The sequence below is a fragment of the Hipposideros armiger genome, unplaced genomic scaffold (genome assembly GCF_001890085.2).
Source record: "Hipposideros armiger isolate ML-2016 unplaced genomic scaffold, ASM189008v1 scaffold_208, whole genome shotgun sequence".
Classification (NCBI taxonomy): Eukaryota; Metazoa; Chordata; class Mammalia; order Chiroptera; family Hipposideridae; genus Hipposideros; species Hipposideros armiger.
The window spans coordinates 660,848-685,973 of NW_017731558.1; the positions used below are offsets into that span (position 1 = coordinate 660,848).

Sequence of the window (25,126 nt, forward strand, 5' to 3'; positions counted from 1 at the left end):
GAGGATGAGAATCCTGGGCATCACATACTGTGATGGTTAATTTTGTATTAACTTGGCTGGGCCACGAGGCACCCAGACATCTGATCAAACGTTATTCTAGGTATGTCTGTGAGGGTGTTTCTGGATGATATTAACATTTGAAATGGTAGACTGAGTAAAGCAGGTTGCCCTGCCTAATGTGGATGGGCTTCACCCAATGAGTTAAAAACCTGACTAGAATAAAAGGCTGGTAAAAGACAGCCTGCTTGACTTCTGAGCTGGGACATTGGTCTTCTCCTGGCTTGGGACTAGAACTTACAACTTTGGCTCTTCTGGTTGTCAGGCCTTTGAGCTTAGACTGGACCTTCCACTATCAGCTCTCCTCTCCTGGGTCTCCAGCTTGCTGACTGCAGATCTTGGGATATCCAGCCTCCAAAACTGAGAACTTAATTTCTGTTGTTTAAGCCACCCGGTCTGTGGTATTTTGTTATGGCAACCTGAGCAAGTAAGACGGATTTTGGTACTAAGATAAGAGGTGTTGCTGTAACAAATACCTAACATTGTAGAAGAGGGTTTAGAATTGGGTAATGGGTAGAGAGGCTGGAAGAGTTTTGAGCTGCATGCTAGAAATATGCACATTAAGGTGATTCTAGTGAGGACTCATGGAAATGAGACTGCAAACTGGAGGAAAGGCGATCCTGTTATAAAGGAGCAAAGAACTTAGCTGCACTATGTTTATGGCCTAGGCAAGAGTCGGCAAACTTTTGAGATGGAAGAGCCTCCAGGGGTCAGCAAACTGCGGCTCATGAGCCACATGTGGCTCTTTGGATACATACATGTGGCTCTGAAGTAAAATTGAAAATGAAATTAAAACTATTATAATTTCATTTATAAATTTTTAAAAGGATATTATTTACATAAATGGTGATTATGTAAAAATATATTTATGGCTCTCGAATAATTTTTAAATTGTTGTGAGGGACAAGATTGGCTCTTCCAGGGGTTGGCAAACTTTTGAGATGGAACGTACCCAAAGAGCCGCATGTGGCTCGCGAGTCGCAGTTTACCAACTCCTGTTCTAGGGTTTTGTGGAAGGTAGAACTTGCGAGTGATGAAGCGGGATATTTAGATGAGGAGATTTCTAAGCAAAGTGTTGAATGACTTCATTCCTTCTTATTGCTGAAAATAAAATAAGAGAAGAGAGAGATAAACTGAAGAAACAATTGTTAAGCAAAAAGGAACCAGAACTTGAAGGTTTGGAAAGTTCTCCACCACAATGAAACAAATAATCAAGCTTGTTTTGAAGAGAACACTAGGGTGTGGCTGAATCACCATTTGATAAGAGATTGTGGGTTTGACTCATGAACTTAATCAGCCACCTCAACAGAAGCCAAGAATAGAGGTGTGATTATACAATCAGAGACATTACCAGTTTGAACTAAAGGAGACAGTGAAGGTGGGACAGAATGAAGGGAAGCTATTAGACTTCTTGGATTTCACAGGATGGAACCATAGAGCTATTTGGCTGCAAACTTGCAGTATCTTTCAAGGAAAGGGAAGAAGTACTCCCAAGGCAACTCAGAGATCAGCACGGCTGTCATTCCATCAGCAGGCCCAGAATGCACAGGCCTGGGGGCAAGGCTGCCATTCCCTGATTGCAAAGGTCAGGACTGCCACCCAGTGGAGTCCTTGCAGAGAACCACATGGCTGAGGACACCCCATTGAGCCGTGGAAGCGATGCCACCCAAGTGGGTCTGGAGGGCAGTGCGTCAAACCAAAGAAGATTATTCTCAAACCTTAAGATCTAATGGAACTTGCCTTGCTAGGTTTTGAACTTGCTTTGGACCTGTCACCCCTTCTTTCCTTCTTCTTTCTTTCTTTTGGAATGGGAATGTCTACTGTCTGCTTCTCCCACCATTGTATTTAGGAAGCATATGACTTGTCTGAGGTTGCAGGGTCACACTGGAGAAGAATCTTGCCTCAAGATGAATCATACTTTGAAACTCACCTATATCTAATTTAGATGATATTTAGATGAGACTTTGGACATTAGACTTCAGAGTTGATGCTGAAACGAGTTAAGACTTCTGGGGCTGTTGGGGTGGAATGAATATATTTTTCATGTGATAAGGACATTATTTTGAGGGGCCAGAGGGAGAATGCTATGGAATGAATATCTGTGTCTCCCCAAAATTCATGTGTTAATGCCTTAACCCCAATGTAATGGTATTTGGAGGAGGGAACTTTGGGAGGTAATTAGGGTTAGATGAGGTCTTGAAAGTGAAAGTGGGGTTTCATGACAGGATTCATGCCCTTAAAAGAAGAGACACCACAGTTTTTCTCTCCCCACCCCCACTTTCCTCTCTCTCTCCCTCTTTCTCTCCCACAGGAGCATGCCAGGACACTATGAGGACGTGACGATCTATAAACCAGGGAGAAAGCGCTCACCAGAGCTTGACCATGCTGACACCCTCAACTCAGACTTCCAGACTCCAGAACTATGACAAATAAATAGTTATTATTTACGATAAATTGCCACCTGTCTGTGATATCTTTATATGGCAGCCCAAGCAGACTAAGACATATACCTAAGAAATGGTAGGGTTGAGATTTGAACCCCAAAGTCTAATTTGAGGACTTTCCCTTGACCAGCTGCACTACACTTTTAGTAGTCCTTTTTCTCCCCAAAAAGATCTCTAGAGAGCAAGTTTTGTGTGCTTTCTTATAGTGTGTTTCACTTTCCCATGTTAACCCTACACCAATGGATAGACAGAAGTGTGACTTGATTGAAGTTCCTGGGTGCTTGGATTTATTCTTCCTTCTTAAAGTATCTCTGAGGGGTGAGCAGAAATTTCTTCCACTCCTTACCTCATGAAGCCATGTAAAGAGACCACCAAGGGAAGGGACAACTGAATCCCTCTTTTCTAGATGACTTGATCATATCACAACACTGTGTTGAAACTAAATTTCACCAGAGGCAGCATGGTTTCCAAAGGTGCTACATGACCCACTGTCCAGGAGAGCTCATTGATGATGGATATTCTGAGTGACTCATCTGACCACTATACACCGACCTTCTGTGGTCTGGTGAGAACCAATGCACTTGGAGAAAACACAAATATGTATTTGATACCTACATAAAGGTAAAGCATTTTTGCAACAGTATTTCTGGTCTTTAGATTAACATACACAATGTATCAGGTTCACGGGTAGTTTTGGGTCAAGAGCTCTGGTAAAGAGTTAGTAATTGGTTACAGAACGGAGTGACAGGAACCAGACTTCTTTCACATGGAAGAGAAAAAGGGTTCCAAGGATGCTTGCTTGTAGATGTCTTGGAGCTTGAAAATGGGAAATGCTAAGGGGGAAACCCAGTCAAGAATGTCCCCTTGTGGATGTAGGGGTTAGTATTTTGTGGCAATACAGGCCAAGGGCCATGCTGGAGAAGTCATGGTGGACAAAGGATCCTGGATATGTAGGGTGTATCATTCTTCTACTCCTTCCAGTCAGGTGTATCATTCTTCTACTCATCACCATTCATAGCAGGGAGAACACCACTTGTAGCAACTAGAACTGTCAGCCAAGCAGGCATCACAAATCCAAAACCAAATTATGCCATCGTCCTGCGTAAAGCCTTTCAGTGCCTCCCACTATGTGACAAATACAGTCATAAAGCTTCAACCTGGCCTAATCATCTGTCTCGTGCACATTGCAATAACCACATCTCATGCCTTCTCTCCTTTTCCAGCTTCACTCTCTTCACACTGGACTCCTCTGGGTTCTCAGGCATGCCTGTCCTCCTTCAGCCTTGACATAGCTTGGGCTTTTCTCAGATTGGACTGCTCACCCTCTTGATCTTGGCATTGTCTTATCCTTCTGGTCTCACTACAAATACCCCAATCCATCTCCCTCCCGTCTTGCTGTTGCTTTCTTTCTCAGAACCCCAGCCATGATTTCCTTAGCATGCATACATTATGAAATGACCTTAATTATGAGGCCAATGAGCATGAGGACTGAGTCTGTCATGGCATCTCCTCCATGTCCCCAGCACCTTACATGGGCCTAGCACTTGGGAGGTGTTCAGTAAGCATTTGTTGAGTGAATGAATGAATGAATGAATGGGATATCTCCATGGCAAGAGCCAAGCTGTCCCTGTTCATACAGGGATGTTGCCGTTACCTAACGCAGGAGTCAAAGGAGCCTGAAGAATGAGTGCTGCCTGCCTTGCTCTTAGCTGACCTCTCTGACACTTCGGCTAGAGGCAAAGAGAAAGATGAAAGGTGTTGTCACCATCCATGCTCACAGAGTGCATCATGTTATGGTTGGAGGGGGTGCACCTGCCCGGCTCAGTTGCCTCAGTCTTCAGAGGGGTGAGTGCTTTCTAGTTGGTCTGCCAAGAGCAGGGAGCTTTTGGTAAGTCACAAAAGGACAGTAGGGATTATCTAGAACCCTATAAATGACTCAAGGAAGTACAAACCAGTAAGCCAATGGTGACCAGAAAGAACTGGATCTCAGGCCCAGGATGGCTGAGGTTTATGGGTCAAGTGGAGAGCCCATCAGGCCATAGAGGCAGCCTCTGGTTCACAGGACATGAACCAAATCCAACAATAAAGCTTCCCCCACGAGCAGGAGCTGGGGGTCCTATGACAATATGTGCCTGAGTAGGGAAACACTGGTCACTTTGATGCAGTTTGGTCCTACTTAATTTGGAGGGAGAAGCAAATGCCAGGGGAATCAGAGAAACAAGACAAAGCAGAATAGCCTCTTATTTATTTATCAAAAACAACATCTCTATGGGAGAGGGTGGTTTCCATTTCTGGTCAGAGCAGCAGCTTCGTAAGTTTGGATTCCTCTGCCCCATCAACCTTATCATGCAACTTGTCACCAAAGAATACCTTGAGAAATGTTGAAGCCCTAATCCATTCATATCTCTTTCCATGGATACAGATCAACCTGGGTAAATGAGATAGCACATGCAGGTTCCTTAATGAATTTGCACAGACTCATGACAAACTTTAAATAATCTACCCCAAGGGAAAAGTAAGAGGATAGACAAATTGAATATGACACTGCCATTCTTTTTGGTAGTGGGAGCTGTGTCCTGTGCCTTTAACTTGCAGCTAGCATACTCTGGAAGGCAGATCAGCAGCTCTCTTTTGCAGATGGTCTATTGCATTTGCTATTATTATTCTCTCCCTTCCAGCAGCAGCCAGAGTATTGACCAAAATGCTCTCGAAAGAGAAAACTCATTCGAGGCCATTAGCCTGCAGTTACATATGTGTTTGAGCCTCCAGCTTGCACTTACTCCATCCTGACAAGTGCAGAAGGTGAAAACATTCCTAGACAGTCTGTTTCGGAGAGGGATCAACCTGTTGCTGAAAGATTTATTGTCAGGGAACTGTGGGGTAGGAGAAGGCCTTTATTTGAACCAAAATTGGTCATTCAGAGTTCATTCTGTAACCTGATCCTTATTTATATTTTATGCACCTTCTACCAAGGAGAAGAGGATGCATGTGGGACCATTACCTCATTGAATGTAGTGTGGTTAAGTGGCCATCTCATTGGACAGCCTGTTAAAGGCTGTAGTATGCAACTCATTTGAATGTTGCTTTAACCCTTTGGATTCTGTGTGATCTCAATGAGCAGGGGAGAATCAGGGTTTTTGTTTTCTATTCACATCCACTGCAAATGGGATCATGAGACCCAGCCCCCAGTTCGAGCGGACACTTGCCTTATGCACACACATATCTCTCCCCCACCACTCATGAAAGAGAACATGGCTGGTGAGAGGTGACAGAAAGCCTGTAAAAATCAAAGCATGGCTTATAAGGAAAAGGTTCTTGTAAATATTAATGGCCTATGTTCACGAGATCAACTCCAGTGACATGAAACAGGTCAATGACCAGGAAAAGTAGGAACAGCTTGGCACTGTTCTAAAAAGTATATCAATACCTTATATGTACACAGGCTTCAGGCTTGTCAACGTGTGCTTACTGTAATTTCTCACTTAATCCATGAATATTTTTAGTCTTACTTCACAGATGAGGTAATAGAGGTCTAAGGAATGATTTGCCCAGGGTCATAGCCCAGAGCTGAGATTCAAGGACATTTTTGGATGCTAAAACCAGAGGTCTGTTCTTCAGTTTCTAAAACCACATCTAGAGGCCACTGGGGGCAGCAAAACACAATCTTGGAAGACTCTGCCTGCCATTTCCATTCACTCCCTCAAGGTCAGGTAGACCCACCTCAGGTACCCTAGCTCAAAATGACTCCCTTTCTCTGAGAATGGCCACAGGTGCATTGGACAACTCCCATCGGTGAATCATCCAACTTTGACGGTCAGCCAGCAGGTCTCCTGGTCATGATTAATTCACACATAATGGGGGTGGGGAAGCACATGATCTTGGGTGGCCATTCAGATTGGAACAAGCTGACACAGACTTGTGCCTCCATGGAGCCCATTTAAGCCCTGTCTGTAAAAAGAATGTCCACAATCTCTTTTTTATTGAACTTTCAGAAAACACTCTTAGGTCCACCCCTTTAAGTCTTTTTTGGAATTTTCCAAAATCTTCCTCTTCTCACTTAAGGGTAATTTGGAAGATATGGGAGATTGGTTCTTCAACACAAATTCTTCCTTGTCCTGCCATCACCCCACATATAAGTGTGGCTGTACACGCAGCTCTGGCCAAAGAGTTATAAGTACAGTCCCCTGGGCTACATTATGGGCTCCAAAATAAAAAGCCAAGTGGCACCCTTCTCATTTCTTGCTGACTGGAAAGCAGATGTTATGCCTGGAGGGGCAGAAGCCATATGTGAAGCATTAAAAAAAGGCTACAGAACTAAAATATCATTGAATCAAGATATCAGCACTGGGCAGCTTACCTCTAGACTTTGTAACATATATGGAAAGAAAATACAATTATTGGTTTAAGACCCTATGAGTTGGGTATTCTGATGTTTGCAAACAGAAGAGGTAGCTTCTTGTACTTATAACTAATACAACCTTGATCTCCTTTTAAGCATCATAAAACTGACTTAAATGATTTTAACATCTAAACTGTGACATGGGTCCTAAGACAGCTATCCACATATAGAGATCCAGAGGAACACACTGCACACATGAGGAAGATGGTTCTTAAGATGACTTTTTCCAAGTCTCCCATCCTTTACAGAGCAGAACTGGATAAAGGTATCCTGGTCAGGTTTCTTTAGGTTATTAGAAGGGATATAGGAAACTTTGAGTAAAGGAAGTTATTCAAAGATAGAAGCAATGATATGGAAAACTGACCAGATGCTATAGTAAGTTTAGATTTCACTTACTACTCATTCATTCATTCATTCATTCATTTGTTCATTCATTCATTCATCATGCCAAAAATATATATTGACCACCTATAGTAACGCCAGGTGCATGGATACCACGGTAAATATGATTTATCTCCTTTCAGAAACTTTTAATGTAGATCTCAAGGCAGAAAATTCAGCAACTATTTCCCATAAAGTTGGATGAGCATCTGGATAATTGGGATCTGCATAAATTTCACAGAAAAATGGAAAAATAGCTCAGCATAGATAAGAATAAAAAATTGGAGCTCACATGACCTGCTTTTTCGTATTATTGACCTAGAATTTGTGCTTTCTCAAGAAGAGGTTTGAGAGGGCTAGTATGGAATCAGTCAGGGTGTAATGCCCCTCTTGGGCACATCTGACAAGTCATCTGAAAGGTGATGGGAGTCCCTCTTGCCCATCATAGTGGCTATCTCTGGAAAGTTTACATAACAGTGTTAGTCTGTGCTGGCTGCCATAAAAAATACCACAAGCTATATGGCTTCAACAACAGAAATTTATTTTCTCACAGTTCTGAAGGCTAGAAGTTCTAGATCAAAGTCTGGCCAGTTAAGTTTCTGATGAGAACTCTCTTTCCGGCTTCCAAACAGCCACCTTCTTGCTGGGTATCTTTCTTTTCTCATAAAGGCACCAACCCTATTAGATTAGGCCCCACCCTTATGTCCTCATTTAACGTTTATCACCTCTCAGTACCTATCTCCAAATATAGTCACATTGGGGATTAGAGCTTCAATATATGAATTTATAATAAGGGGAATTGGGGGAACACAAAAACATTCAGACTATAACAATGACTGATTCTGCCTGCCTGAGCAGTAGTATGATGACACTCAAAGGGCACTCGGTATGAACAGTACCACAAGATAAGAAAGAAAAAAAGCACCACTTTTCTTTGAATGTAGCTCTTCAGGCACTATGGACTTTTTCTTCAAATATTCCAATAGAAAAGGATGTGTTTCCCTTGTGTGGAGACAAAAATAAACCACCCAGAGAGCAGTAGTCAAGGTCTCTCTCTGCACAACACTCAACTCATTCACTTCCAGAAGATACCATATCTTATCAACAGGTAATTTATTTCCATCAATCTGTTACCAAAGCTAGGAAACACATGGGTAAACCATGGGGATCCATTGTTAGGGGATAAAGAAGAGGCTCCAGGAAGACTACAAAATGCTGTCCGGCAATCTATAATTGGGTCCCATACACATCAAAAAAAAAAAAAAAACGAGGACATTTCAACTGATTCTCTCATTGAGCTCAGAGATAGATATTTACATTCTTGTTTAACAGAAGAGGAAACCAAAAATAAGCAGATGCACCAAAGTCATGGGAAGAATCTGAATTTCCCATGCCTAAAACTGCAGGCTATAGCTACAACCAGGATGTACAGGTATGTGCCAGAGTCCTAGTCCATGGAAGATCTGGATCCAAGGACAAGCTGTTCCCACTCACTTAGCTCTCCGATGGCTCAGTCTTGCTTTAACAGTGTTAGCTACTGCTCAAGGGTCCTCTCCCAAAGTTTTCCTACATACTAAAAACAATACACCTGGAAAAGAGAGACACGGCAACTTTCAACATCAAAATTCAGATTGGTATAAGCCAAGAGCCCTCAGGAAAGGGCAGTAAAAGGGTAAGAATTGCATATTTCCACATCTGTTTTCAATGCTACTTATGTCAAATAACTTTATTATTTGACAAAAGTAATCCAAAGAATTACTTCGGTGTTTTTTTTTTCAGACTGCCTTGAAATATTAAAATTCATCTAAAAGCACACAAACACAACATGCCACCTGCCCATAGTGTTAAATAAAATAAGAAAACAGGGGCGTGGGTCTCAGGAATAGGAAGAGACCTGACCTGCTGCCGTGGGGGAGAGGCCGTGGTGTTGCTTATCTTAACATTTTTTTCCCACCAACCTGAGGCAAACAATGTATTCTCAGCTTGACACCAATCAGGAAATGGCTCTGCTGTAATACAATATACTCTTCCTATTAATACAAATGAGACATATCTCTGGAAAAGCAGAGAATGCCAGCCTGGGCCTGAGTACTCAGATGAGCGAAGTCATTCCTAGGCTTGCAAGGGAGCAAGAAGCAACAGCCATGTTACAGAGCACACCTGAGAAAGCAAACCTGCAAGAGTAAGTTTCTTGAAGGCCATTTAGGAACACGCACAGAAAGTCTACAACAGTGCAAACTCTTTGGTTGGAAAATCTCATTCTTATGGATTCACCTTCAGGATATTTTTCAATGTACAAGTAAGAATGATTATTGTTAGGAGATAGTCCTTCATGGGTCTCCGATGCTCCTACACATCTTGCTGGATATCCCAAGAATGCAACATCCTTCCCACTCTTTACCCAGGCCAGTTTTCAGGCTTGTGCTTCAAGCAAGACATTGAAGGATGAAGTTAATGTCTCCTTCTGGAGCAAAGAGCAGGCTTGCTTACCGCTCACTTAGAAGAACTAAATTCCCTCAACTCAGTATCCCTCAGCAGCAATGCAAACTCACCGTGTGCACTGCATCCATCTGCACCCATGAAATCACAGCTGCGGGGTTTGAGGGCAAGGAAAACTGACACACATGCTGGCTGTTGTGCTGCAGGCAATAAAGTCCCTTGTCCCTGACCCAGGAGCCTTGTGTCTTCTGCCAACATTATGACACAGTAACAGGCTAACTGCTGAGCTGGCAAGTAGGACAAAGTCAAATTTCATACTTGACACTTAAGACGGCATTGTTTAGTAAAAATAATGAAACTAAATGGTCTCCAAGGAGAAATTAAATTAATTATGGTGCATACATACACGAAGTATGGTGTAGACATTTAAAATCACTTTGGGATGCATATTTATTGACATGGAAATAATAAAACTATATTTTTCAATGACAAAAGCAGGCACAAAGAAATGTGTATAGAAGATCTATCTTTACATAAACACATAGATATTTCATAGGTGTACATGCATAAAATTGCTAGATTTTCTGTCCAAAAAAAAAAATGTCAGCTGGTGCTTTCTCTAGGTGATGGACTTAGGAAAGAGTTTTATTCATTTATTTTCTCAATTGTATGGTCTCCTTTTTCCTATGGTAAACATGAATTACAAAATAATAATGTAATAATAATAATTGAAAAAGAACCACTAGAAAAAGGAATGTGACAAAATACTTGTACTTGAAACAAACTGTGAACAACTGATACTCACATACAGAAGAAAATTGCAAAAAGAAATAAGGTTCCTGAAAGGATACAGCTTTTCACGTACTACAGATGATGATTCACGAACCTAAAAGAAAAGAAATAATGGGGAAGTCTTCTATTAGACACAATCATCTTAGAACACTGAAGATGAGTATCAGAATCTAATTTTTAGAGTCTTAGATGCTAAATACACTAGTATTTTAATGGCTATTAAGACAATCTGTATTAGCTACTGTGAATAGAGTTGGTCCTCAAATAATGTTATTTCTTCATTCAATGTTTTGTTATCACATTGATGAGAAAAAAAATCGATTCTCACAAGGGCCACAGTCTGTGTGGTTTGCACATTCTTCCCATGTCTGCATGCTTTCCCCAGGAACACTTGTTTCCTCCCACATCCCAAAGATGTGCACGTGAGGTGACCTGGAGTGTCTAAATTGTTCCAATCTGAGTGAGTGTGTGTGTAGGTGTGAGTGCACCCTGCGATGGAAGTGTGTGCTGTCCAAGGTGGGTGCCTGCCTGGTGCCCTTTGCTGCAGGGAGAGGCTCCAGCCACCCATGACCCTGAACTGGAATAAATGGGTTGAAAATGATTTATCTTACTTGTTTATATTAATCTTTCTTAAGCATATGTATAGCTGACATTAATGTCAATGGTTAATATTAGAAGTGTTTTGGGTCTTTATTTATAAGTTTGGTGATTTTGTGACCAGAAATATGCTGTAGAAACTTACTCTTGTTTATATCAATTAGCCTATGGTAATATTTGTATTGTTACACATCTTTTTGCTTAAAATCACAGTTTCCAAGAAACTGTCAACAACATTAAGTGAGGACTCGCTGTAATGTTGTAATGAATATGGGAATGCAAGTATCTTTTTTATTCCTGTTTTCCTTTCCTTTGGATATATAGATCCAGAGGTGAAATTTCAGGGTCATAAGGTAGTTCTATTTTTAATTTTTTTGAGAAATATCCATACTGTTTTCCATGGTGGCTGAACCAATTTGCAATCCCACCAACCGTGAAGGAGGGTTTCTTTTTCTCTACATCTTCACCAACACTTATTTATCTCTTGTCTTTTTTGATGATAAACATTCTAATAGATGTGAGGTGGTTCCCTTTGTGGTTTTGATTTGTATTTTCCTGATGATTAGTGACTTTGAGCATCTTTTGCTGTGCCTGTTGACCATTTATTTGTATGTCTTCCTTGGAAAAAAAATTTCAGTTCCTTTGTCCATTTTTAAATCAGGTTTTTTTTTTATATTGAGTGTATGAGTTCTTTATATATTCTGGATAACAACTCTTTATCAGATATATGATTTGCAAATATTTTCTCCCATTCTGTAGCTTTCCTTCTCATTTTGTTGATGGTTTCCTTTTCTGTACAGAAATTTTGATGTTTATTGCAGCATTATTCACAATAATTAAAATATGGAAACAACCTAATTGCCCATCAGTGGATGAATAGATAAGGAAAGTGTGGTGTGCATATATATATATATATATATATATATATATATATATATATATAATATTCAGCCATGAGAAAGAAGGAAACCCTGCCATTTGCAACAATATGGATGGAGCTTGAGGGCATTATGCTCAATAAAATAATCCAGACAGAGAAAAACAAATAATATATAGTAGCATTTATATGTTAGGTTCTTTCAAAAAAAAATCAAGCTCATAGAAACATAGAGTAGAAAAGAGGTTCCCAGGTGCTGGGTTGTGGAGGAAATAGAGTAAAGTTGGTAAAATGGTACAAAATTTCAGCTATAAGGTAAAAAAGTCAGAAGAACAAAAATAAAAGATGTGACTATTTTTGATAACACAGTATTATGTAATTGAAATTTGCTGAGAAACGAACTTAAATATTCTCACACACACAAAAATATGTAAATAAATAAATAGATGTGAGGTGATAGATGTGTTAATTAATGAGATGGGGGAGAGAATTCTTTTACATTGTATATCAAATCACCATGATGTACACTTTAAATATCTTATGATTTTATATGTCAACTATACCTCAATAAAGCTGATTTTTTTAAAGACAATTTGTCATCTCCGTGAGTTCTACCATAATTCATCCACAAAGTCTGAAATCAGGCCCTCAATATCACTGACTCATCTCTTTAGTCGCCCCCCTTTTAAAGCTCTTCAGTCCATTCCATCAGTTCATCTCACTCCAGCCTAATCCAACAGCCTCCTCCTCCTCACTTTCCTGGATATTGCAATTATCTTTGAATTAGTCTCTCTGTCTCCATTTCACATCTTTCTAACCCATTTCTGCTGCCACGTGATTTAAAAACAAAACAGACAAACAAAAAAACCCCACAAATCAGAGTATGTCACTCTTTTGCTTCAAGTGTTTTAGCAGGTAAGGCCCTCCACCCTAATCTGCTCCTGTTGGCTTTTCCTCCTTGCCCTGCTCTCCAGACTCATTTCTTTTGATTTTTTGCCCTTTCCTTATGAGTGCCCCACCCCCACCTTGTAAGATAAATGCTTATTTCAAGACTCAGATCCTCTAGGAAGTGCATCATAACTACCACTCCAAGTAGAATTCCCGTCTTGGAGTCCCAACCAGATCATATGCAAATTCCTCAAAACCTACCACTTTTTGCTTTTCTTTCATTCATAACTTCCTCTTCTATTGGCTTGTGAGCTCTTTAAGGAAAAAAACCGTATCTTATTTATACTTATATTATCAGCATCTGTGCTATACTTGTCAAAAAAGAGAGTACCTATACTACACATAAACAACAACAAAAAAAAACAGTTTAAACTTCAGTTAAAGTTCAAACATGCTCAACATCTCGATTCTGAAAGCTCCAAATTAAGAACTCCTCCTGAAGGGCTCTGAATGTGTTGCCATCAATATTTTGCTGCCCAGAAGGGAATAAATTAGGTGAGTCCTGCTTGCAAAGAATGTTGCTTTGGAACTATTTGTTTTTGTCTGACACAGGGCAGCCCCTCTCTGTTGCCACTGAAGACAGAACACCTAGGGAATGTCAACATCCCTGGGAGAAAAGCCAACAGGAAAACTAACACCTAACATCATGATATGCTTTATGAGATTATTTTATAGAACTGAACATACCTAAAGTAAACTAAGATACTTTAAACCATTTCTATAATTTATTAATAAAACACTTAATAAATGAAGGTTATCTTGGGCAAATCAAAGCAGATATAGAAAACAAAATAAAAGCCTTTAGACATAATGAATATTTCAAAAGGAGCCTGAAACTGGACATCAAATTTCTATATTTTCTTTACCATATATCACTTGAGATAGGACTCTGAAAGAAGGACCACATGTAAGTTCTACATATTCTTTACTTCTTCGGTAACATCCCTTATATTAAGCATAACATAGTGTTTCCTGAAAGATTTTGAAATGTCAAGACAGACCCTGTGACATGACAGGACTTGATAAGCTGTTTCTGACACGAGGATTTTTGCCAAGAAATGCTCTGGAACAAGCAGTAGCAGTAGAGTTTACAGAGCTTTCTCTTAATTCAGGATCAGGACAAAGCAGCCTTGTCATTAAAGGCTCTTTCTCCTGACATGCACAGCACCTCGAGCTGGCCTCCCTCAGCTGGTTGGAGCAGGAGCCAGAAGAAAGCATAGGTGAGGGGCTGCTGGCAGGGACTGGGTCTCCAGGCCCACCCAGGATCCACACGGCTCTGAGCAGGCCTTCTGGACACTTATACCTCAGGGCTGAGGAGGGCTTTCAATTCTCTTAGGTCCATCGGTTAGGGCAGCACTCGGAGTAAGTACGAGTCAGCTCAGGTCCCGCGGTGGGTCTACTGCAGCCCACTACAGATGGAGAACAGCTTTCTTGTGGCTTGAGGCTCTGCTTTGGAGAACACTTTTGCTCTCCTTGCTTTTGATTACTCCATCACTGTCTTCACACCCTTAGGCAACATAGCGTTTTTGTCTTTTGATCAACACATTTTCCCCCATAATCCCAGAAGAACTTTATTCTGATGTCCTCTGAGGTGGTCTCACTGGGGTTGGAAACTACTATAATAATATATGCACACCACACTGCTTCAGCTTCTCAACTCCCCAGAGTTATAGCACCCACCAAATTATGCAGAGGTAGCATAATCAACTGGTCGTGACTTATGTGCCTGCCCCACGTTTGAGTTTAGCCCTGGCAATAGAATGCGTTTGAACTTAAAGCAGTTCTCCTCACAGTTGAATTGGCAAATGCAATTCCATTGTTGAATTCAAAGTTACTGACAGATGAAGAGGGTGGTTCAGTTTGTGACCTAGTCCTGGGGTGTTGTAAATGATTTATTGTAAAGTGTTTATTTCATAAATATTTCAGATGGATTGAGATTGTCTCATCCTAATTCATTCATTCTAGTTTTACAAAAGTATGTAAATAAGACTCAAAATGTGGAAAAAAAGAGGAATTTGTTCCAACCGTTATCAGGTCCATTGTTCACAGAATGAGTGTGTTTTTCATTAGAAAATTTACTTAGGTCCATGAAAGAAAAAAATAAATGGATGGGTTACACAGAAACCTATTAAATTTTATCTATTACTAAAATTACGTTCCACAGATTAGAAATATACATCATGTTTAGTTTTTCTTCATTTAATTTCAGTCTCAGGCTCTGTATTAGAAAAGAAACAGTGGGGGAGTGGCTTTTTGTGATTATTGCATATATTTCTATATGAGAAATCACTGTGGTTCATTTCCAGAAATTTCCATCATTTGGGAAAAAGCATTCAAAGCTACATAGCCAGAATTTATAAAAGTACATCATTAACTTCATTTTGATTGAAAGTGGGAGTATGCAAGTTTGGAAAATGGGAGGAGGTTATTTTATTTTAATTGCTTGGGTGTGGGAGAACTGGCTATCAGTTTCCTATGAAATGCTCTCCATTCTAAGGGGCTCTGTGCTTGTCTTAGTCATTAAATGGAGATTTTGTGATTCTCCCATTACTTACACATGAACTTGGTGACTTACAATGACACTTCCTGATCCAATCTCAGCTTGCTCTTTTCCAGCTGAGACCAGGATAACATTCCTGCCTCTGGGAGCCAGGAAGCACCTTTTCCCCAATGGTGCAATTGTGCCCTGGTCCGTGGAGAAGAAGCAGCTATTGGACAGCACGAGGCACTGCAGCAGTGGAAGAGAGCCCAGGGCATGTCAGCTCTTGCCCCACCTGGGCAACAAAAGAGATTGTGAGTAACTATTAACTTGTGCCTTGTAGACACAGGGCCCAGAGACGCATGTGCTTGGTCGTGTCCAGGGTCATGAGATGGTAAGCATTGAATTTTCCAAAAGGTAGAGGAAGGGAAGAAATATGAGATCCGATGGATCCATATTATATCTTTCTGAACAGTGGACAGGAGCTAAGTTAAATGTCTCTGGATTGGTTGCAACAGACTCTAGAATAGTTTCACGTTTCCTTTCTAGTCTTTCTTTCAAAAGCTCTTTCAACCAAACCATGAATCTTTTTCAACATGGCAGCCTATTGTTCTAGGATTAAGTCAAGATTTCAATTACCCCTTAGTGAAGTCCTTAACTTCTGAAGGGGCAAAAGAAGACAACCCATTACCAGAAAGACAATATTGGTATCATATGGCCACTAATGCGTGTCCAAAGGATGATGCAAAACAGGTTTGCTTGTTGATTAATTTGTTTTCAGTTTGTCCATCAATGCTGAATCCTCCTCAGGAGTCCTCTTTCTTCTGGTCTCCCTTCTTAGTCTTTGTGTCTTGCTTCCCTCTCCCCAGAACCCTGGTTCCCAACCAGTTGTCCCATTTAGTTCTACCACCGTCAAAGCTCTGTCAGATCTTTAGAGCCTCGTTCATCCTTGAAAGGAGCTTTTGGTTCTTCATAATTAAAATGCACACGATAAACCTTTGTCTTGAAAATACTGCCATTTCTTGGTGCATAACCTTGATATTCAGTACAAGTAGGAGCCCTGATCTGTCTTCTCTGATGACTAAGGGAGGGTTAAGGCAGAAAAGAGAGTGCAAACAATGGGAGAAAAGAACCCTTGTTTTGTGGTATTTGAAACTAAGCCTTTACCATGATTAAATTCTTATAATTTTTTGGATTTTCAGCCAAGTATCTCCTTTCAGCCATGATATCTAAATTATATGGTTCAGCTAATGTAAATAAATTTTCATTTTCATATCCCACTTTAAAATGAATTCAATCTCTGATAGTAGCTGCATAGATTGATTCTATATCAGTTTTTTTAAGAGTCTAATTTGTCTTATGGAAGTAGAATTGACAAATTCTTGAAACTTTATTCAACCAAAACACCAAAGTATTTTTGATTTTGTTAAATTTGTTTTAGTGTGAATATGAGTTTAAATAAAATACCATATGTAACAATTAATATGCTTTACAGCATTGCCATTAGAAATTGGCCAATAATCATGTTGAAATAAAGCAATCTTTATTCTGAAAATTACCATTGTTCATTTTTATTATTATTATTAATTTATACTCTGTATCTTTTCTGAGACTAATTGATGAGGGTAAGACTAAAACAAATGAATTAATGAAGAAAAGAAAAGAAGGGGAGATGATAAAAGAATGTAAATACACAGAGCATAAGGCTTACATAGTTGCAAACACAGTTAAATTTGGCTATAAGACCCTTGGCAGCCAAAGCAAAAAAAGGGAGATATGGTCTGTTACACAGTTCTTATTATTAGGTAAGGAGAAACATACCAGTTCCTGAGGGAAGCAAATGTATTTTTCTTGTGTTAATTTCTCAAGGACACCGTGCCGATGGGGCCTCATATGGGAAACACTGAGTGATGTCACACAGTGTACTCAGCTGGAGTTCTACAGACAAGGACACCACAGAGGCTCCCTTAGACAATCAAAGGCACAACATTGAAACACAGCCTAATTTAAGCCATGTTTAAGTCCAAGTATGAAGCTTTCTGTCAGTCCACCTTGAGTGGAGTCATGAGTGGAGTGCAAACCTTTAGACAATGCTTTTGCTGAGGTTAGATAACAGATGGCTTAGCATTGCTTTCTCAGCGGGGTGTGGAAGGCCAGTGGTGTGATGAGGTCATGGAAACAAATTCATTATCTAGACCAGAGAAACTCAATCACAACATGCGGGTCTGTCGCACCCAAGCCACAGGTGAGCAGCTCTTGTTTTCCTCATTGGTGGCTGTGCCACCTCCCTCCAGTTAGGCCCTTCTCAGAAAAAGTCATTTACAGCACATAAAGAATCAAGTGTGCACCCTCTGCAAACAACGAAGAGTATATACGTGAGGCCGACCCAACTAGGATCAATCGCATTGAGTCACACAGATGAGATTGGAACAGCTCTGGAGAACAAAGCACCCCCACTCAGTGCTGCATACCACCAACTGTTTGTCATAATGTGAGCTTTGGGACATGGCTGACTGGGTCCCAACCAGAGGGCACCAAGTTCCTATGGCACTTGAGGCACTTGCTGGGTCTGTGCTTTCCTGAGCCCCTCCCCAGAATCTGGGTCTCAGAACCTACCCTCACACTGCCTGGGATCCCCACAAAGATTGGATATACCTTGATTTTAGGTTGCAATGAGATGTTTTAAATGACGTTTAAATTTTAGCAAGTTTCTTTCTGTTTCCCTTTATATGAGCATAGTGTTTTTCCAACGTAAATGGGGTTTCTTTACACCCAAAAGATTTTCCCAACCAAGGAGTAGATATTTTTATTCAAATATAGTGACACAAATCTTTTTCAATTTATGCATGATTCCTTGGTAGGAAATGACTAGAGAAGTCTTTCTTAAAAGAAGGTTAATAAAGCATTTCAATATCTTCAAGACAACAAGAAATACTACATAGAATATAAAAACTTTTCTGAAAACTCCTAGTACCATTTGTTCAATTTGGGAGACATCACTTCAAGGATTAAAGTGAAGGAAAAACGGTTGCTCTTGACAAGTCCAGGAAACCCCTCCTGATGACCGCCCTAATCAAGACACGTGAGTAAGTTGGCTATGTGTAAATGCACAGTCTAAACCTGCATTTGACATCTTTCAGAGGATCAAAATATGAGCAGCATAAATATTGCTGTTTGGCCTGTTTTTAACTTCTGTCTTGATGGTTTGGAATTGCTTCTAGATCGTCGAGATGCATGCGCCCTGCCAGGGAGAATGCACAGCCTGATACATGCTGCCGATTGTATAGAACCAGAGTGGGTTGACCTAGGATACTGATATATGTAAGTAATAACTTTCCATATTTATTTTATAGCGTCCCAATAACATTATTAAATTTTTTATGCAAATAAATTTGGAAAGGAATATTCCACTTAATTTTACACAGCTCTCCTTAAGGAGAGCAACACAAGCACATTCTTCCCAGTATAAATTGGCTCCAGGTAATGCATGAAAGCATATCCTTCTGTTCAGGTTTCCAAAAACAGTTATTTTCATTCCTAAAAGCAGAGGAAAAAATTATGTCAAAAAGCTACCTAAATGGAATCTAATATCCCAGCATGAGTTGCATTGGAAAGAGTAAAAACGGATGAACCTCTCTGCCCATCAGGAAGCTGATTTGGGAGGTGACGTGTTCTTGTTCAGGGGCTGAGGAGTTAGTGACAGTCTCCCCCCTTGGCAGCCACTAACACCTTCAAATCTGCCAACATGTCCTTTACTTCTGGGTACAGAATCAAAATTCTTAAAAATAAAATAAGCATAATACATACATGTGGGAATAATTCAAATAATTAATAATTAGGTAACTTTTGAAATGATACAACTTGGAAGAAAGAACTTGTGAAAGCACAGGCTGGGGCAGCACAATAATGTTTCTTTGTTTAGATAAAATCTCCAACATAGGTGCAGTTGATGCTTCAAATGCAATCACTGTGGTTAGGTTGGCTTGTTCTTGGTCATTTTTATGAGGGGAGGGAGCTAGAAATACATTCCTTTCCAGATGATCCACCTGAAAACCTGACTAAAAGAGTGACAATTAGATTTAAAAATAAACAGGTGGATTAAGGCAGAAAAGTTTCCCAGCACTGACCCATGACACTTCTTTCTAACAGGCTCTGTGTTCCTTATCAAAAGTCAGCCTGGAACCTTGGTGTGATCAGTTCAGACAGGGCCAAATAACCCATCTATTTTCCATTGAACTGCATACTATTTTCATGACATTGATGATGGACTTTTCAATTTAGAACTCCTCACTAGTAATTCAAGTGTGCTGCCTACCCAGGCAAAACTCACTATTTTCTTGAGTTTGTTGTTTTTGTTGTTGTTGTCGTGTGTGTGTGTGTGTGTGTGTGTGTGTGTGTGTGTGTTTAAAGGGATCCACACAGTAGGGGCTGGGGGTTCTTGGGGAAAAAGTCTATTGAACTGGGTATTACTCAGTCTGAAAGATCTGGAGACACCAAATGTTCAACTGAGAAAAAGGGACAGCAAACACCCTACATCTGTCCTATCTTAGGCTTTGATCATATTTGAAGCTAATACAGAAGAGCTGGGGTTTTCTGAGCTCTCCCCTCCATCTTTAGTAATAAAGGTGGGAGATGAAATTCATCCTTACAGAAGCCAAGGCAGCGGATGGGGTGACTGATAGCAGAGGAGAAAAGCAAGAAACAGATGACAGGGCACTGGAGGCACCCTGGAATCTTCAGTGAGGGCATCTTTATTGTGGGGGGAATGACACATTCCCCCAAGGTTGCTGGAGGGCAGGGTGGGGTGCTGTGTGCGAACCCATCTGCCCCCAGAGATTTCGCTTAGAGAGCACCCATGTTTGGACAAGAAGTTCAGTCTTCAAAGGACAGTCAACTTGGACTTGGTAAACTTTACTCTAGTTTGAAACCATTCAAGATTCTTTGAGTGTTTCTAAATATTTTGAATCCACTATGTAATTTAAAGTGACCTGATTGGGCGAGGAAGTTCACATTCAGTTACAGTAAACCTGATGTTGTTATTTCCTAATTTCATCTCTGTGTACACAATATTTCCGTCTTAAAAGAGTAGCCCAATCTTCCAAGAATAAACATTCAACTTCAAAAATCCTTATGGTAACTTCATACGTTTCAGCTCTGCCTGCTCAGACAAGTTGTCATATCACCAATGATATAAGTGTATGATGCTGTGGACCACTCACAGAAACACATTTATGTGTCTGTGGACTGATGTGTTAAAATCCTGGGAGAGAAACAATGTGCTGCTGTATTATGGTATATCAAAAGAAACACAAATGACATGTAATAGTGAAGATTTTATTTTTAAAAAGAGAAAATATTTAGGAACATGAGAAAACTTGGGAGAAGAACAAATGGAAGAAGACACCCCAAACTTCTTCACACTGATGTGCCATATATCTGTCATGTTTCTTTTTAAAAATACACTTTTAGTGCCACTAAAGTAAAGGCCTCTGAATTGCCAAATCTTTTAAATTCATGGGGCACTTATGGGGTATCGATAGCATCTGGACCACTATGCACTGTGCAAGACCTTTCATGGTTTCACACATTATTGTTAGGACCTGGTAGCCACATGGATCATCCGTCTGAGGGCACGAAGGGGACTCTCCTTGCAAATGTTGATGTCATGTACGTATAATGACTGATGCAAGAATAAACTTGTATGGAAACAAAAGACTGATGTGAGCACAAAATCTATGTATTTCAAGTCCTATCTTCCAAAAAGCAGTGCTGAGATCACTATGAGAAACAACCTTGGAGCAAGGAGTGGCAGTGAGCTTCTGTGTGCATGGTTGCTTTTCCTGCCTCACAGAAGCTCAGAATCTAATGGTCATCGCTGGCAGTTTGGCAGTGTAGCATCAAAGGTTTCTGGGGAGCAGGGTTACTGCCAGACTTGACACCATATCTGTTTGTGGGTTACCTTTCAGTGCAACTAACATAAATTATAAAATGATGAAGAAAGTGGATACTAAATGTTGCTTTATGATCTATCTTGCAGTTACCTTGGAACATAATCCCAGGTGGTAATTCTTTTAAAGAGATGGCTTTGCTGGTATTTTCATGCATAGAAGGAATGGCCAGATTATAACAAATTGATAACTGAACTGTAAATAAAAAACTATGTTATGCTAGATATTCAGCTACTTATACAATGTCACAGTACATGAGGAGAACCTCCAAGACATCCATGGGGTTTCTGTGTAGAAGCAAACAAGCCTAGAGGTATGCCTGTGTTTTGCCAAACACAGAATGAAACAGCATTAGTTACTTCCTTGCAGCCTTCACAATGCCAATGGAGGCTTCACTGGCTAAAGGAGAAGTTGCTGTCCTCTGCACATTGGACAGGATAGAGCTCAAGCGTTCCTGATGCTATTCTTTGGGATTGCACAAAACACTGCTGATCAAGCGTGGTGCTCTGCACAAGCAGTAAGTGAGGGATGAGGCAGAGCTGTGAATTTTCTGCGTCCTTCAGTGCATACAGAGATCCCTTTGGCAAAAGCTGGAAAGGAGGCATTCAAGGAAATCTCTTTCCAATACTAGTGGACTTCTAAGCCAATTGAGCAGGGAATTTAGTGGCCACACATGACAAAGAATACAGACTTTATGTAATTAGTTTAGGAAAGTCATTAAACAAACAACATTAGGAATAATAATGAGTTCTATACAAAGGGTAGAGTCTGATTTCCAGAGTTGCTACATTATGTTACTTAAAAAGTCCAGTTTTTAACAAAAAATCAGGAGAAATATAAATAAATAAAAATGTACGGCCCATACACAGGAACAAAATCAATCAATAGAACGTGTGTCTGAAGAAACCCAGACATTGGACTTACTGGAAAAACTCTTTAAATCACATAGTTTAAATATGTCCATACAACTAAAGGAAACTATGTCTAAAGAAATAAAGGAAAGTATGAGAATGATGTCTCATTAATTACAGGATATCAACAGAGATAGAAATTATAAAAGGAACCAAACAGAAATTCTGGAGTTGAAAAGTACAAAACCTGAAAGGAAAAATTTACTGAAAAAGAGCAGCATCAAATTTGAGCTGGCAGAAAGAAGAATTAACACAGGCTAATCAAACACATTAAGTCTGAAGAACAGAAGGAAAAATAAGTACAGCCTCAGAGGATACCATCCTTTGTGAGATATTATCAAGAGCACCAACATATGTATAATGAGAGTCTCAGAAGGAGAGGAGAAAGAGAAAGTGGCACAAAGAATATTTGAAGATAGAATGTATGAAAACTTTCCCAATTTGATTAAAAAATAGTAATCTACACACCCAACAGCTTAACAAATTCCAAATAGGATAAACTCCAAGAGATCCAACCAAAACACATCATTACTAAACTGTCAAAAAACAAAGAGAAAGCAGCAAGAGAGAAGCAATTTATCACACAAAGGATCATCAATCATATTAGTAGCGGATTTCTCATCAAAAACCATGGAGGGCCCCAATCACTGAGCTGCCGCCGAGGACTCAGCAGCCTCTCCCTTTAGCCCCCTCGGTTCCCGACGCTCCGTCCCGCCTCTCCACCTTCTCCCGCTGCCGCCTTCCGTAGGCCATTTCTACTGAGGAAAAGGAATCGTATTGTATGTCCGCTATCCAGAACCTCCACTCTTTCGACCCCTTTGCTGATGCAAGTAAGGGTGATGATCTGCTTCCTGCTGGCACTGAGGATTATATCCATATAAGAATTCAACAGAGAAACGGTAGGAAGACCCTTACTACTGTCCAAGGGTTCGCTGATGATTACGATAAAAAGAAACCAGTGAAGGCATTTAAGACGAAATTTGCCTGCAATGGTAATGTAATTGAGCATCCAGAACATGGAGAAGTAATTCAGCTTCAGGGTGACCAGCGCAAGAACATATGCCAGTTCCTCATAGAGACTGGACTGGCTAAGGAGGACCAGCTGAAGGTTCATGGGTTTTAAGTACTTTTGGCTCACTGAAGCTTAAGTGAGGATTTCTTTGCAATGAGTAGAATTTCCCTTCTGTCCCTTGTCACAAGTTTAAAAACCTCACAGTTTGTATAATGTAACCATTTGGGGGTCTGCTTTTAACTTGGACTAGTGTAACTCCTTCATGAAATAAACTGAAAAGAGCCATAAAGAATAAAAAATAAAAACCTTGGAGACCAGAAGACATTGGACCAACACATACAAAGTGCAGAAAATAAATAATTATCTACCAAGAATTCTGTTCTTCTAAATAAGATGAAAGGGGAAACAGAAACTATGTATAGTGCCTGCTGGATACTAGACACCTCAGGGGGTCACTTCTTAAATTATATAAGTGACTAACCATATGCTGAATACCTGAAATTAACACAAAATAATGCTGAATGTGAACTGTAATTGAAAAAATATGATCTAAAGAAAGAAGAAATGAAGACATTCCCAGAAAAGCAAAACTGAGAGAATGAGTGACTAGCAAATCTGCCCTACAAAAAAATGCTAACGTGAGCCCTTTAGGATGAAATAAAACTACACTGGAGAGTAAGTCAAACCCACACAAAGAAATAAAGAGCACTAGTAGAGATAAGCACACAGATAATATAAAAAGTAATGTGGTATAGGCCAAATCTGGGCAGTTGGGAAACAAGAGGGAGCAAGTCATGGTCCTTCCCCCTGACAAAATAACGGCAGGTATGCTAGACATATAAGCAATTTCAATGGATGAATTCTAGAATGTCTAGGAGACGGAGGGAACCTTTAACCCAGTAGAGGAGGTGGGAGAAGGTATCCAAGGACAAGAGAGTTAATACCAGAGAAGGTGTGCTGAGGTTGTGTTGTAAAGGACTAGTAGGGGACACTGACAGAAAAAACATGGGAGAAGAGAGAAGCATGTGCCAAAACAACTGGTCAACAAAATGTGTTCAGGGAATTAGAGGTGATGCTAGAACAAAAGGTGCAGAGGGGCTGACAGAGGAATGGTGGGAGATGAGCTCAGAGAATCAAGGAAGCCAAATCGTGGAGGGCCTAAATGCATTCTGGAGGTAGGACTTGGTTAAGTAACAGGAAGTCACTGAAAGGTTTTGCAGGAGGGAGTGATATGGTCAGGTGTATCCTTCTAGCAGCAATCTGGAAAATGAAATGGAGTTGGGGGTAGATGGGGGATGGAGAGGGAGAAAACTGAGACAAGAAGTTCTGTCAATCAGTTATTATAATATCTATGACTAAGAGATAATAAAAACTGAATTAAAAACCCCTATGGGTGGGGTTATTTATGAGGTAAAATTAATAGAAATTTCTGAGTTATTAAATAGAAATGGAGGAGATGGAGGATTCAAAAATAACTCCCACGTGTCTGACTGGAGTGACTGGGTAGATAATGGTACCAACTAATAATATGGAGAATCTTGAAGGAAGCTTATTTTGAGAGAAATAAGAGTGGCCGACAGGTTGCGTTTGAAGTGCCTATGGGATATGCAAGTGGAAATGCCAGGTAGGTATTGAGCCTATGAGTGTAGAGCTTGAAAAGAGGTCATGGCTACGGAAATGAATGTGTACGTCATCTATACCTAAAAGGTGGGTAAAAGCATGTGATTCAACGAGCTCACCCAGGGATGAATAGAGGGGAAAACTCCAACAGCTAGGTGGATGGCTCTCCATGCCTGTGAAGTAAATCAGAGGGTTTAGGGTAATTTTTCTCTCATCATGACT

The 25,126-nt window shown here is 40.3% G+C and overlaps 1 pseudogene across 1 annotated transcript; it reads left to right on the forward strand.

The window, feature by feature from the left end:
• The first annotated feature begins 22,915 nt into the window (after nucleotides 1-22,915).
• Nucleotides 22,916-23,564, forward strand: LOC109388806 (eukaryotic translation initiation factor 1 pseudogene; annotated as a pseudogene). Its single transcript, XR_002125259.1, has one exon. The product of XR_002125259.1 is annotated as a eukaryotic translation initiation factor 1 pseudogene (transcript).
• Nucleotides 23,565-25,126: the final 1,562 nt, after the last annotated feature.